Here is a 13,555-nt window from a genome sequence, read left to right as displayed (position 1 = left end):
AGTTGTGGCCTGAAACTGTGTTACAAAAGAGTAGATACACGATAGCAGAAAGCAAAATGCCCATTTCAACAAGAAACACTATAACAAAACTTTCATACAACAATCACATGGATTGCTTTGATTCAGCAAACCTGTCTCTTTTTAGGTCTCAGCTGGGACTGTGCATGTGCGGTTGCTTGCAAGACATTTTTTTAACTTACAGTGGGCTTAGAGCCGCCCATTCCTTACCATTTGTTGGCTTCAATTGACTTGCTTCTCATTTGTTAATGTGTGTAGCCTTCACATCCTGGGTTTGTGTTTTAACCATGCCTGGAAAATGGCCAATGTACGTGTATCCTTCCACTGCTCGCATTTTGTGAGCTACTTTTTTTCTATTGATTGATGCAGTCTGTGTGAGTGTTTGCACTTGAGCTGGTTCCCTCATGTTCTTCCTTTAATTCTGCCACCCATTCCGTGTTGTTGCATGCCATCTCGTGTTCCATCTTTTTGCTTTGCCCCCCCCTACGTCCATGTTGTTGCTTGCCTTCAACCACTGTTTCTGTTGTTGGTTGTCTCCTCTAGCCCTCCTTCCTCGGCCTGTGTTATTGCTTGACTTCAGCAGCTGTCCCAGTTGTTGCTTGTGACAACCTGCTCTGTGTTGTTGCTTGCACTCTTCTTGCTGTCCATGTTGTTGCCTTGCTCGCACTCTCTCTCCCGCCCTCCCTACCTAGTGTCTTCTGCCCTGCCAGACCCGCTGTCCACCAAATGCCCTCTCTCCCTCGATGGTGCCTCCTACCCTGCCATCAATAGGCGCAACTAAATGCCTTTGCCAATGCTTGTTTTACAAAGACCTTCCCATTTTTAGGTTTCGCCTGGGGCACGGAGCGTTAGCTCCGCCCCCAGGAGAAATCTCTAGTTTTCAGTAAGGGGGACTTGAATACGCCCCTCTGTTCCATTGGCTAGCTCCATAAATGGAGGCTAGCCATTGGAACAGAGATCTGTCCGTCAATCACGGACCAGATTCGGGGGCGTTCCCGAGATTTTTTCCATGGGCGTTCCCTCTGTGTAATCATGCGGCGGTGGGCGGAGTTGTTTTTTTTTCCGGAGCCATGTTGCTCTCATTCTGCGGCCGACCGACGTTGGAGGAAGTCCAGGTGGGTGAGTGCTTGTTTTTCCTTTTCCTTGCCTTCCCGCCCCCTCCCGCTGACCGTGTGCTGTTCCCGCCCCCTCCCGCCGTCTGTGCCTTTCCCGCCCCCTCTCAGTTAAGTAGATTTGGACCCGTTTGGCAGTATGCTGCCCCCCACTGCTATCTCGCCCTCCGTCTGCCCCGCCCGGGGGCAGTTCAGTCCCGGCTACCAGTATGGGCAGGGCCCAGCGGCGCTCTACAGCCCTTACCCTGGGATGGGCGGCAGCGCAGGCGGCCTCGGAGGCTCCGGCCAGGGCCTGCGGGCTCAGGTCTTCCTCTGTAACCGGCCCCTCTGGCTGAAGTTTCACCGGCACCAGACGGAGAAGATAGTTACCAAGCAGGGCAGGTAAGGAGCCGGTCTCATTTTGAGGGGGGCAGAATTTTGAATGCAAGGATTAAATTTGGTGTTTAGCTATCAAAAATGAGTGTTCCAACTTTTGTTCTGCGCCTTAAGCCATTTAAAAGTACCCTTCAATTGAACTAAACGAGCGGGCCTTTATGTGTTAACGCACGTGCAGATGGTTATTGACACTTATTTTAAAATTAACCTGCCTACGATAGAGCATCTTAGCGACACCGGGTAGCCGTGTTATTTGGTTTTCATGACCCACCCGCGTACTCTACAACCTATTAATCTATCATGTTCATGGGTCTCTCGGGCCTCTCTTGCCTGGTATGCCAGCTGGTCTTTATTGCTTAACAGCGATATGTACACAAAAATAACTCCATTAAGGCCTCCAAATGTTGAAGGCTAGCAGTCCGTTATTTCGTGTTAATACCCTCGTGTCACATAGCAACTACATGACCAGCAGACAAACCCCCATGGATGACTAATACCAGAGTACGTTTGTTGGCGTCTACTGCATGGCAAGTGCTTTTCCGTGACACTAGTGGGACGTTATGAGCTAATAGTGCCTCGAATACAAAGAACCACTTCGTGGTCTGGAGCGCTATAAATCGATGTTAAAAATAACCCTACTTATTGACGGGTGCCTTTATCGTTAGTGGAGAGCGTTAATGCCACACGTTATATTTAAACGTCCGTCTCTCCCCTGACGAACCATAATAAACAGTAACTGCCACTTAACCCCAGAGGTCCGTTAGTGTTTAATTATGCCAGCGATGAGGTCACTAATTAATAAACCAATTCAGTTGCAAAATAAGTTTTAAATGTCGTTTGAAATCAAAAATAGCTTAAAAACGAATTCAAACTAGATTATAAACGAACATATTTAAAGTGATCACTATATCATATCTGTAGGGATATTTTGTGTTGATGTGTTTTTCTCTTTGTATCCTATCTGCATATCATTTTAATAAACTTCTATTTCCTAAACTTAAAAAAATGATACCTGTCAAAATGTTGCATATGCTGAACCATTATACGGGGCACAGTAACTTTAGAAGGTAATACTGGCAAATGATACATTTCCCAAACGCCATTTAGTTTACCTTTATAAGATGTCTTATTTGCCCCCTCGCAAGTTGTTTAATTGTTCAGTTTGCAGGCAACACCATTCCGACTTTATGTATCTTGTGGCGCGAACGTGCTCGGGGTGTCTGAACCCCGCTCTTTCGTGAGCGGTTTCCTGTTTGTTCGTTGTTTTTGCTGCTCATGTTTGACAAACCATGTGTGACAAATTGTTTCGTTCAAACACGAGCCCCGCCTTATTTATTCGTTGTGATATAAATTGTCGGATGTGAACGTGTTCTCGTCCCTGACCAAGAAAACCACTCTTACAGCCTTTAAGGTTGTTTTGTTTAAATACCGCCTTTTAAGTTGTTTTTTCGTTGCAAACTTCGCATGCCCCTTTAGTTTTATAAACCACCACAAAACTGGGGCTCCCACCCAGCTCAGCCATGTTCCGAGCTCTTTGATTGGTCACCCCGCCGGGCTTAGATCTCGAAATCTTTTGCGATACTCGGAGCATTCATCGAATATATTTAGCACTGAAAATATATCAAGTGTCTGGGCGCTTCAATGTGATTTCTACAACTAGCTACTCACATGACTCGAGTTGAATTCCTTCGTCTTTTTTATTTATCCATCAGAATCGCTAATGTGAAACAGGCTTTTAAACTTCTATGGGAAAAACAAAACTGCAAAAGTGTTTTCTAGTTCGCAATTTATAAACTGATTATAGGACTAAAATTTCACTGTCCATATTTAAGCACATCACCTGTCACTTTAAAATGGCAACGGGGGTTAAAAAACGGAATAATTGGACTAAAAAACAAACATTACTGCGCCAGCGAGATGCCCGCTGGGCGACGCATGCTGCCAACAAGCGCCCGCTGTGAGACAATCACAGAGCGGCGTTCTGAGGCAAGTATTCCTTGTGTGCTTGAATGGTTGCCCTGAGATTCCCAGGGGGTCTACCTTTCTGGCTGCACCCCGTTGAGGCGTGTGTGGGTGGGGCTCTGTGTGGGTGTGGGGGGGCTCTGTGTGGGTGTGGGGGGGGCTCTGTGTGGGTGTGGGGGGTGGCTCTGTGTGGGTGTGGGGGGTGGCTCTGTGTGGGTGTGGGGGGGGTGGCTCTGTGTGGGTGTGGGGGGGTGGCTCTGTGTGGGCGGCTCTGTGTGGGCGGCTCTGTGTGGGTGGGTGTGGGTGGGGCTGTGTGTGGGGGGGCTCTATGGGTGTGTGGCATTTGCGAGAGATTAAGCTATTGGCATTGTAAATGACAATGCCATTTATTTTTATCTGTTTTCAAAACCAATACATAAATAAAAATGTTGTCCTTTACAATGCCAATAGCTCTAACTTTTGCAAAGGCGAAACCGTTGCATTGTAAATGCTTGTTCTTTTTTCGATTCGAGAGGAATTCTATTCAGACATTTTGGGTGGTCGGAATTTCCGAGACCGGCCAGTATCTCCCTGTAGAATCCCTACAAGATACACCTCATGAAATCCCAAATCTTAAAAGAGAATATAAATCCATGTCAAATTAAATGTTTAATATGGGCCAGTGAGTCTGCCACACTTGTTTGTCAAAACGTTGGATGTGCTCTAAAAGCCTCGTCACACTCAATGCCTTGAACACCACTGTGCGGAGCCGGATCTTCTCCCAGAGCTTCCATGTTGTGGTGCAAGTTTATTTTGTGAATCATGCGGTCTGGAAACAAACAGAGCTCCTATAAAGGCGGCGCTGCACGCCTCCAGTCTGCCTTCACCACTATATGCTTTTCTAATTGTGAAAGATATTAGTAATGAGTCCTCAAATATTGGCCAATTTAGGCGCGTTCAATTGACACACCAGGAGAGTAAAAATTATGTACACATCTTAAACCCGCAAATATAAAAACGATGTTGTTTACTATGCAGATAGTCTGATTTATGAAGTACTAGCAACCTTTACAAACATTTCTAAATGCATTTTAAGGGGCCTCCATGTTTTACCATCATTTATACAGAAACCCGTATTGAAACTTTTTTTTAATACACTCTGCACCGTACATGATGCAGTCTGACCAGGCTTTTCAGGTGCCTTCGATGATTGCCAACTGCATGAACGAGGCCTCTTCTAGTGGACTAACGGGTCAACTGCGCAGTTCTTCCAATCAAAGAAGACAAGCAGTGGCAAAGACTATAGGCCTGGGTATAATTTGACAATTTATTCCAACAGGTTTGTAGAAATGTTTCCCTTCGATTACCTATGGAAACCACAACTACTCGCTTTGACAACGCTCTCTGGTGTATTGGTGCTATATTATTTTTGGTAGTTTTGGTTGTGGTATTGGCGGTTGTGGTGGCGGCTGAATTGGGATTTTGGAGATGGTAACAATGGTGCACTACGACTGGTGGTATTGATACCATTGCCAGTGGCATTAGTGGTACTGGTGTCTCATTTTTGGCGGTTGAAATGCCAGTGGGGGTGGTATTTCTGGTGTGGCATTGCAGTGGTCATGGTGCTAGTGTGGTACTGGTATTGCTGGTAATAATGGCATTAGTTGTTCTGCTCATTGTGTGGCATTGGTAATAGTGGTGTATGATACTGGAGTAATACAGTATGTATGTTATGTTACTGGAGTTTATAAAGCACACATTCACTGAGCGGTTTCATGGCGCTAAGAAGGCGGCAAACAAGTGAATAAGGGTAGGCAGAGGGTTCGTTGTAAGCTAGTCTTAATATCCAGGTTATTAATGCTTTTCTAAATTCCGAGTAACAAGATGCTGATCTTATCTCAAGGGGAAAGCGTTCCCTAGGTTAAGAGCGATGCTCGAGAATCTGAAACCCCACCAAGTCTCTTCATCATGAATTTGGGAACTGATAGGCAGTTCAAATGAGCAGATCGCAGTGAGCGTTTAAGGGTATTTTTGTGGAATCAGGAGGTAATGAAGGGGCTTTTGTTGTGGAGTGTTTTGAAAATGATGCAGAACACTTTGAAAGTCGTTCTTTGTTCTACAGGCAGTCAATTGAGGTCTTTCATGAAGGGGGTGATGTGGCATTGTTTCGGTGGTTTATAAGTTAGATGGACTGCCTGTTTCTGGACAGTTTGGAGACTTTTGATGAGACATTTGGGTTAGCTAACAAGGTGAGAAACTTAGCAATCTTCTTTATTTTGCAGAGTATTAGGAAGGATGAAGAAATTACTGACCCGATTTGTGACTTGATGGTTAGTTCGACGACGATAGTCACACCAAGACTTTTTTCTGCTTTTTGGTGGGGCTCCCAACTCAGGTGGTCAGCTCAGATCAAGTGTCTACATATTAAAATGTTTAATACGTGGCTATACACCCCCTAATGTCCTATTGATTATCATATCAGGAGAAGACTGATCCCAAGATGGCCCCCGGCTATACTTTTTAGATATAAAATAATCCCTCATGCATTACGAGGCAAGCACTCCATAGGAGGCAGGATACTTTGAGATGGTCTAAGACTTGAATGACAATGTCTTAAGAAGCTAATCCAAATAAGCCAATGTTTTGGGCATTGGTGGAGGTGTGAGGGGTAGTATAACTCAAAGCTCACTCTATGTGTATTGTGAGTAAGTGGGCAGCACGTATTGGAGACAGCTGTGCCTGTCTACCAAGAGCTAAAAAATAAGCAAACCTAAAAAAAAGTTATCTGGTGGGCAAACGTGTATCAAGGGACTAACTGAGCATTTGACAAGACAGACTGGTTTTAAGACCTCTGCTGATGTATTGCACTCTTTTGAATACCGGTTTTCACCCTGTGCTGAGGGTAACGAGGGAAGATAGCACAAGACTAAGTATGCATGAAGTGATCTAACTAAGGGTGGACACGAACGGTAAACAAGCCACCAACCCAACATAACATTGAGTTCACTTGTTCCGATGTTACCTCCTGCTTGTCTCATGTGCTCCTCCTTGCGCTTCTTTCTTTCCTTTCCACTCGTTCTCTCTTGTCGCAGCAGCACTTAGATTCAGTACAAATGTAGCATCTGGTTCCATCTTCCTCCTACACTCCAAATCTTGAGTCTGGTATATTCCACATCCCCTGCAATGATCCAATTTCTTCAAAGCACTGGGTAATACAGTTGAGCAGGAACGAGTGGAGGGTAATAATGAAGCAAGTTATGCTGATGGAGTTAAGCAGAACTTGTTTCATTCCCCTTTCCACTATTTTTGAACCACCACAGAATCAGCACTGTGAAGTGTGCTGCCCAACAACTCAAGAATTATACATACATTGAAGTTCTTTACTGTTACATTGTTCTAATTACTTTTGTAACATGCTTCAAATAAATGCCTTGGTTTGAGAGGTGACAGTTTCAGAAGAAGTTCATTTAGTCAAATCCCAATGGCGAATATTTACATTTGTTAAGTGCACAATTACTTATGGTGTAGCATTCTGGTGCTTAGAAATTTGTGAGCCAGCCTAGAGGAGGGTAAATGCTAGGAAGGCACATTATTCATTCTACTACAAATAGCTCTAGTGGGAGCTCACCGTGTATAGCCTTCAGTGAGCAGGGGCCCGATGATGAAACATATCTCCCAAAAGATGGCCTTCATCTTTTTTTAGAGAAGAAACCAAGCAGTTGGTCTCTTCCCATTGGCATAGTCTCTCCAGTGAAAGGCCCAAGTTATTTCTTATTTATTATACCAGGTACTTTGGTCTGACATTAGTTGTATGGTGGCAGACAGGAGGTAATTAGGGTGCAGTAGACTGAAGTGCACTCATGTAGCATAGGCTGGGAACGTTAGTGAAGACGGGGTGGGGGTGGTTTGTGTGTTCGATCAGAGGGATTGGGCATTTCTTATAGTGTATGCTGGTTAATGGAGTGTTTTGAGTTTGTTTCCAATGATTGCAGATTTGCTCTCCATCAGTCCTTGGCTTGCCTTCCTGCAGCAGTAGAGAGGCATGAGGCTTCAATTGCAAAAATATAAGCATACAAGTGCTTCAATTAAGACCACCAATCATCCATACTAGATTCAATTTGCTGTACGTGCGCTGGTCCCGCAAATCAAGAAAAGGATACCACCCTAATTTTTAGCTTTCAATTTCAAATTCCTTCACATTTACAGAGCATTTTAAATTTAGCTTTTTGATGTTTACATATTTTATTAATAAGCTACTATTATTCCGTTTTTGAGTAGACAACATGAACCCATTGGTAAAAAACTGCTGCCCTGTTGGGTTGAATGCTAGGAAGGCACACTATTCACTCCTCTGTAAAGAGCCGCAGGGGGAGCTCAAAAGTGTAGCATTATGTCACTACGGTGAATAGAAACTCGATGATTTATCATGTCCCGTCTGTGAGTGAGAGCATTCACCCTTTTTAAAGAAGAAAACAAGCAATTTTACCATCGGGTATCATACCTCAGGTGAGAGGTCACAGTATTTTCTTACTAATTGTGCCAGGTACATTGGTGCAACATATTACCCAGAACTCAGAGTATCCACCTATGTTCACCTCGCAACCCAGGAACATCATCTGCAGCATCCCTCAAGGCTTGTCTCTCAGCCCCACGAGGTTCAACACGTACCTGACACCACCCCCCCTCCTCCCCGGCCAACATAGTCAGAGAACCAATTAACTAAACATCATACCCTATGAAGATAGCAACCAACTCATACTCTTACTCTCGGAATAGCCAACCACCAAGAGGGCCAACTTCCACAGATGTATGACCAGCATCGCCAACTGGATTAAAAACAACTGCCTGAAACTCACCACAGACAAGATAGAAGGGCTGATCTTCAGCAACAACACCTCCTTATGGAATGACTCCAGGTGGCCCCTCAAACTAGGATCTTCACCCTCTCTGACAGACCATACTCGCAACCTCAGCATTATCCTGGAAAGCAAACTCACCATAAAAAGCCAGATCAACGCAGTTTCATCTACCCAGTTCCTCACTTCGCATGCTCTGGAAAATATTCAAAAGGCTCCCTGTCAACACCAGACAAACCGTCATTCAAGCCCTAGTCACCAGCCGCCTGGACTAGGGCAACACACTCCACATAGAAATAACCCCTCCCAACCTGAAGAGACTTAAAACCATAAATAACTCAGCGGCCAGACTCATCCTTGACTTGCCCAAACAGACTCACCCCCCACCTCAAGAAACTCCACTGGCTTCCCATACAGAAGAGATGCCAATTCAAGATGCTGATCCACACCTTTAACCCCTTCCATGCTCATGATGGAACGGTTCCGTCATGAGCGTAAGGTGGCCTGTGCTTATGACGGAACCGTTCCGTCATGTTCAATAGGCCCAATGGAACGTTCAGCACCGGGGCAAAATTCGCGCAGCACAGAAGGGGTTAAAGCACTAGAAAGCCTGCTGACCCTTCGAGGCACATAGAAGGCTGAAACATGTCAACCCATGGATGTTTCGGGTCATTATACCCAGATACATCACTTTGTTTTTAACCTGGCCAAATGACCTCAAATTAAATCAGGAGAGGATCCAGAAGACAATTTTAATTCCGCCTTATATCCCTCATGCTTAGCTAAGTGCTCCACTAACAAACCGAACCAAGCCCACTCACTCAAACAAAATGCAGTGGGTGAGGATCCGATGATGAAGCAGGCCACAAGTGGTACCTGTGGGTAAGCAGCCTATAAAAATATCTTAAATATGCTAGGATCCCACTAATGATCTTTCAGAGTAGAGGCATCACAGAAAAGAAGGCTAACCCTCCTTCTTTGTAGTGATTTGAAGTAATTCAGGATGCTGGGGATTCCCTTCCATAGGTTCTCACTCATCTCAAGTGCAACACAAGCATTTGCCAGGAAGTTAACCTTGTGAAAATGTATTGGTGGGATTAAAAAGATGCAATGAATAGCTTTGATATACTAACTACAAAAGAGAAGCATTTCCTTCTGTCCAATGTAACAAATTAAGATTCCAAGCATGAGGGCCTTTACTCGCTCTAGCGACTATTACTTGAAAAGGGAATAAAATGCCCTAGCAATTGGAGCAGGAAATCAGTTGCGGGGAAGACATTCGAAAAATCTGGGCTCTAATTCGGTACCTCCTGCATACAGGCATGGGGAGGAGGGACTTTCTAGACTATGCAAGTTTTATGGTAGATCGTAGCTATTTTAGACCAATACATCAATTGACTACTAATTACAACTTAATTAGGAATTTTACTAATAGGTTAGGGATGGGTGATGAACCAGGATAATTATTATTCAATTTGTTTATATGATAATAGCACATCATTTCTAATACACTACAAAGCATCAATATATGTATGTGGCTGATTAAGTGGTTCAGGTTAGGGCTCTGTTATAGCACCTGCAAGAGAATCTCCCGAAAGGTTTGTCTGACTCATGATAACTATTCTAAACAAGAGCATAACTCATCGGGATGGGTGAGAAACACAAGTCAGTTTTAGTTTCCTGAACATATTAGGGTAAACAGAACAGCATCCACATACTCCAACACCCCTGCTCGGTCTCCTACACTGGTAACAATTACATCCTGACAAACCTGTCTACCAGCTGTGTCCAAGCTAACAAAGCACACAGATCAATCATTTCCAGCTCTTGAGCACAGTTGAAGAAATGCCCTGACAAAGAAGACAGGATACAGCGACGGTCAAGCACAGCTACGGAACTGACTCCACAAAATCTTCTACAAATGATAAAGCAGTCCTCACTGGAAGAGGATCAAGGCAAAAGGTTTTGCTGTTCTCCCATCAGCCTAATCCAAGAGAAGCAGAGGAAAAAACATAAGCCACCTTAAGTGCCCCCGCATTACTGCTCCGCATTTATGTACATTTGGCAAAGGGCTTGCAGGGAAAAAAGCATATGTCACTCCATGCACACCTACGTCTCTACCCATAGCATACCTCAACAACTGTTCTGAGATCCGTCACCAAGTGCCATACAAGCCATGGAATCCTATATAAGAACCACCACCAATATCTTGCATATGCAAAAGATGTAGATTCTTCCTAAGAGGCGATAGATCCTTCACCTGCATTAATCTATAATCTCACAAGCTCACTGGGACATCAAATTCATCCAGCTACTCTCAAGCAAACTATCAGCTTGCCAACACAGTCCTCCCAAAGGGGCAGTACAGTCTTCATGCTCAACGGAGGACGAGAAACACCATGTATGATCTACCACAAATCCACACATTAGCTGGCAGTGGCCAAGACAATTAAGAAAGTTACAATAATTGAAAAGGAGCAACCACTAGAAAAGTTGAAGCAGTAAAAATTCAATAACTTTCGTCTCCACAGTTGCCTTGATTTGAACTAGTGCTGCCAACCGTAAGAAACTGATCCAGAAATAAATTTGGTAAGTGTGGCTAAACTGCTCCGTGTAATTGTACCAGTTCCGCTCAAACGTTCAACACCATAGCACCTATTAAGGCACTCACAATCTGACTTGAGTGAGATAGGCCATGAATACTCTAACGCCAAGTTCGAAAGGAATTCTTGGCACTCTGAAGGAAATGCCAGACCATCAACATTCTTTCAGTTCACACCACTCGTATCCTAATGTAGTCTTCAATGTACCCAGACTATGCTCCACCAGCCTCAAAGGGTTGCACTTGTGATCCAGCGTCTCATCGGTGCAACTGAGGCCGCCCAGAAGAGACATACACAGCCCCACATGCAGTCCACACACTATCCTGTTGCATCATTTTAAAGCTGCATATCCTCCCGATAGAAAGAGTTTCTACTACTCCACTAAGAGGATACCAGACACAGGCGTGGCTCAGAAGCGACTACAGAAATGCAGTCACCACGTCCATGTCACTAGAAACAGTATGTGGAAGTCATGCATCTTAATTACTGTCCCAAGACGTCAACAATGCTCCCTCGCCAATAACTAGTTATGAAACGATGAACATTGACCAAAGGTTTCTGCAAATGTCAGCCATATGGACCCATCCATCCTCAAACTCTACAAGAATCAGCCTGCCATGGATGCAGTTGATCATCTTGTATAGACACATCCACAACCAGTGCTCGAAAAGTAAACCAACAGATCATACTATGAACTGGTGGCAACGTCTTACTATTGCTCATCCAGCTTCCGTCATTGTCCCTAATTTGAGGCAATGATACACTGATAATGGTGACATTGTTTAACGGCACTTTCTCCTAGTGCACTCTCTGTTAAGGCTATCTATCCCTCACACTAGCGCATACCCATTTTTACCCGTGTCACAGGTCATGCATGAGTCGGGTGAATAAAATAGAGTTGGGCTCCTGTCACGTGTTCTCACTCCATTTACCAATAAGTGTCTATGTCATCTATATCGCTCTATTTCTACATTACGTAATAATACAGTTAAAAGATGTATTTATTTCACCAAGGACGCAGTTTTTCACTCCTGGGATTTAGTTTTACAGTCTAATGAATTATCTGGTAAATGCAGTTCTGTTCCACTTCAATTCATCCGGTTACTTCTTACTCAAAATTTGGTTAGAAACACTCGTCACCAAAAGCCCCTCTTCAAGCATCTTAACCGGCACTCTTATGGGCTGTCAATCTCGTTGGCATAACCTCCACTCTATCAGTGAGGGAAACATCCACCACCCTACAGCTGTGCACGTTTCAAAGAGAATACACTAGCAACAAAGATACTTTGCCCTCTTTTGGGAATCAACAGGTTGAAAGAGGTATATTCTAAACAGAAGCTCCTCCCCGAGCATCCCAACCACACCTAGCCTCAGAGCATCCTCCTTCCACTGAGCCATGAATTAATAATATTCAGCTCTTCCCACACGCCTGCACTACCGATTCCAGCAGTTCTCTTAAACTAATCCCTCTACGTCCATACGATCTCCTTCCTGCACTTCACCGTAAACCACCAATGGCATGCACACACTCAGCAATCAGGCACAGCAGCATTAACTACTTACCCGGACTGTGACAGAGAAGTCAACCGAATGCCCGTTATCATGTGTTGATTTTTTTTTAACTTAACTGATGTCATTTAGCTGTAATATAGGCACTTCCGGGTCGCATATCCACCAATCCCACGACTGAAGTCGACTTGGAGTGTGAAGTATTGCTGATATGAAAAGTAATCTTGGATTGGAGAATGAAGGGCATCTCAACCAATCCTAATGCGCCACACAGAATGCCGAAGTGTTCATTGGCTATAAAGTCCGCACACGGTTGTGTCCGAGCTGCTGCAAGTTAGTCGGTGCTCGCCATTTTGGTGTAGGCTAGAGGTGTTCGGTTGAGGAAGTCCAGACGGCGTTTACAGTCTCAAAGTCCCTGGCTGGCTGCCTGAGCCTGCCGTTCTGAATTGGAGCGCAGAAAGGAGGGATTAAAGGACCAGGAAAGCATGTTTAGTGCCCCGCGTGGTGAGAGGGAGCATACATGCCAACATTTCAGAAGAGCAAAGTGGGAGATTTTTTTAAAGAAAATCGTGAGAATGTGGTCTTTAATCGGGTTTACTGTCATGTATGGGCTTTGGAAGTGTGCTGCTGCAGGATCGGACATTTGAAACGCAAATGGACGTTCTTTTTCTTACCTTTCAGAAGGATGGAGCGCAATGGCAGGCAGAGAAAGGGTGATGCAAGTGTTGAACACTGCCTGACCTGACAGGTTGCTGGCAGTGCATTCACACACCTACTCCACCCCCTGAAACAGCTTCTTGGGCACACACACACAGCCGCCCGAGTACTTCACAGACCTTTAAAAGACCATGCACTTTTAATGAGGCTTAATTGGGAGGGATTGGTTGGACCCTCTCACGGTCTGTTAATGACTGACAGCCAGGCATGGCCTTTTGACCGATGTCCACGTTGCTTGTGCTCAGGCCGTGATAGTATAGGGCGTGTCAGTTCTGGAAAGCTACTTGTTGCATTGTTAGCATTCACTGACGCTGGATATTCCGATATGTGGTACTTGCTCGATTTGCACCCTGCTACTGCATTGTCTATTTCCTGGCATGTCAGACTGCATATCTAACTTCCTCGTGGCGCCAGTACATGTACA

The 13,555-nt window shown here is 44.6% G+C and overlaps 1 protein-coding gene across 3 annotated transcripts in view; it reads right to left on the bottom strand.

Moving 5' to 3' along the window:
- LCLAT1 (lysocardiolipin acyltransferase 1) overlaps positions 1–12,793 on the bottom strand; it is a 554,842-nt gene extending 542,049 nt beyond the window's left edge. For all 3 annotated transcript variants that reach the window (XM_086927978.1, XM_086927975.1, XM_086927976.1), the window contains exon 1: positions 12,469–12,793. The gene's annotated coding sequence lies outside the window, so the exon portion shown is untranslated. The remainder of the gene's footprint in view (positions 1–12,468) is intronic.
- Positions 12,794–13,555: the final 762 nt, after the last annotated feature.

The sequence above is a fragment of the Lissotriton vulgaris genome, chromosome 6, assembly GCF_964263255.1.
Source record: "Lissotriton vulgaris chromosome 6, aLisVul1.2, whole genome shotgun sequence".
In the NCBI taxonomy this organism is placed as follows: Eukaryota; Metazoa; Chordata; class Amphibia; order Caudata; family Salamandridae; genus Lissotriton; species Lissotriton vulgaris.
Note: the sequence above shows the minus strand (reverse complement) of the source record. Positions and strands in the feature narration are given on the sequence as shown.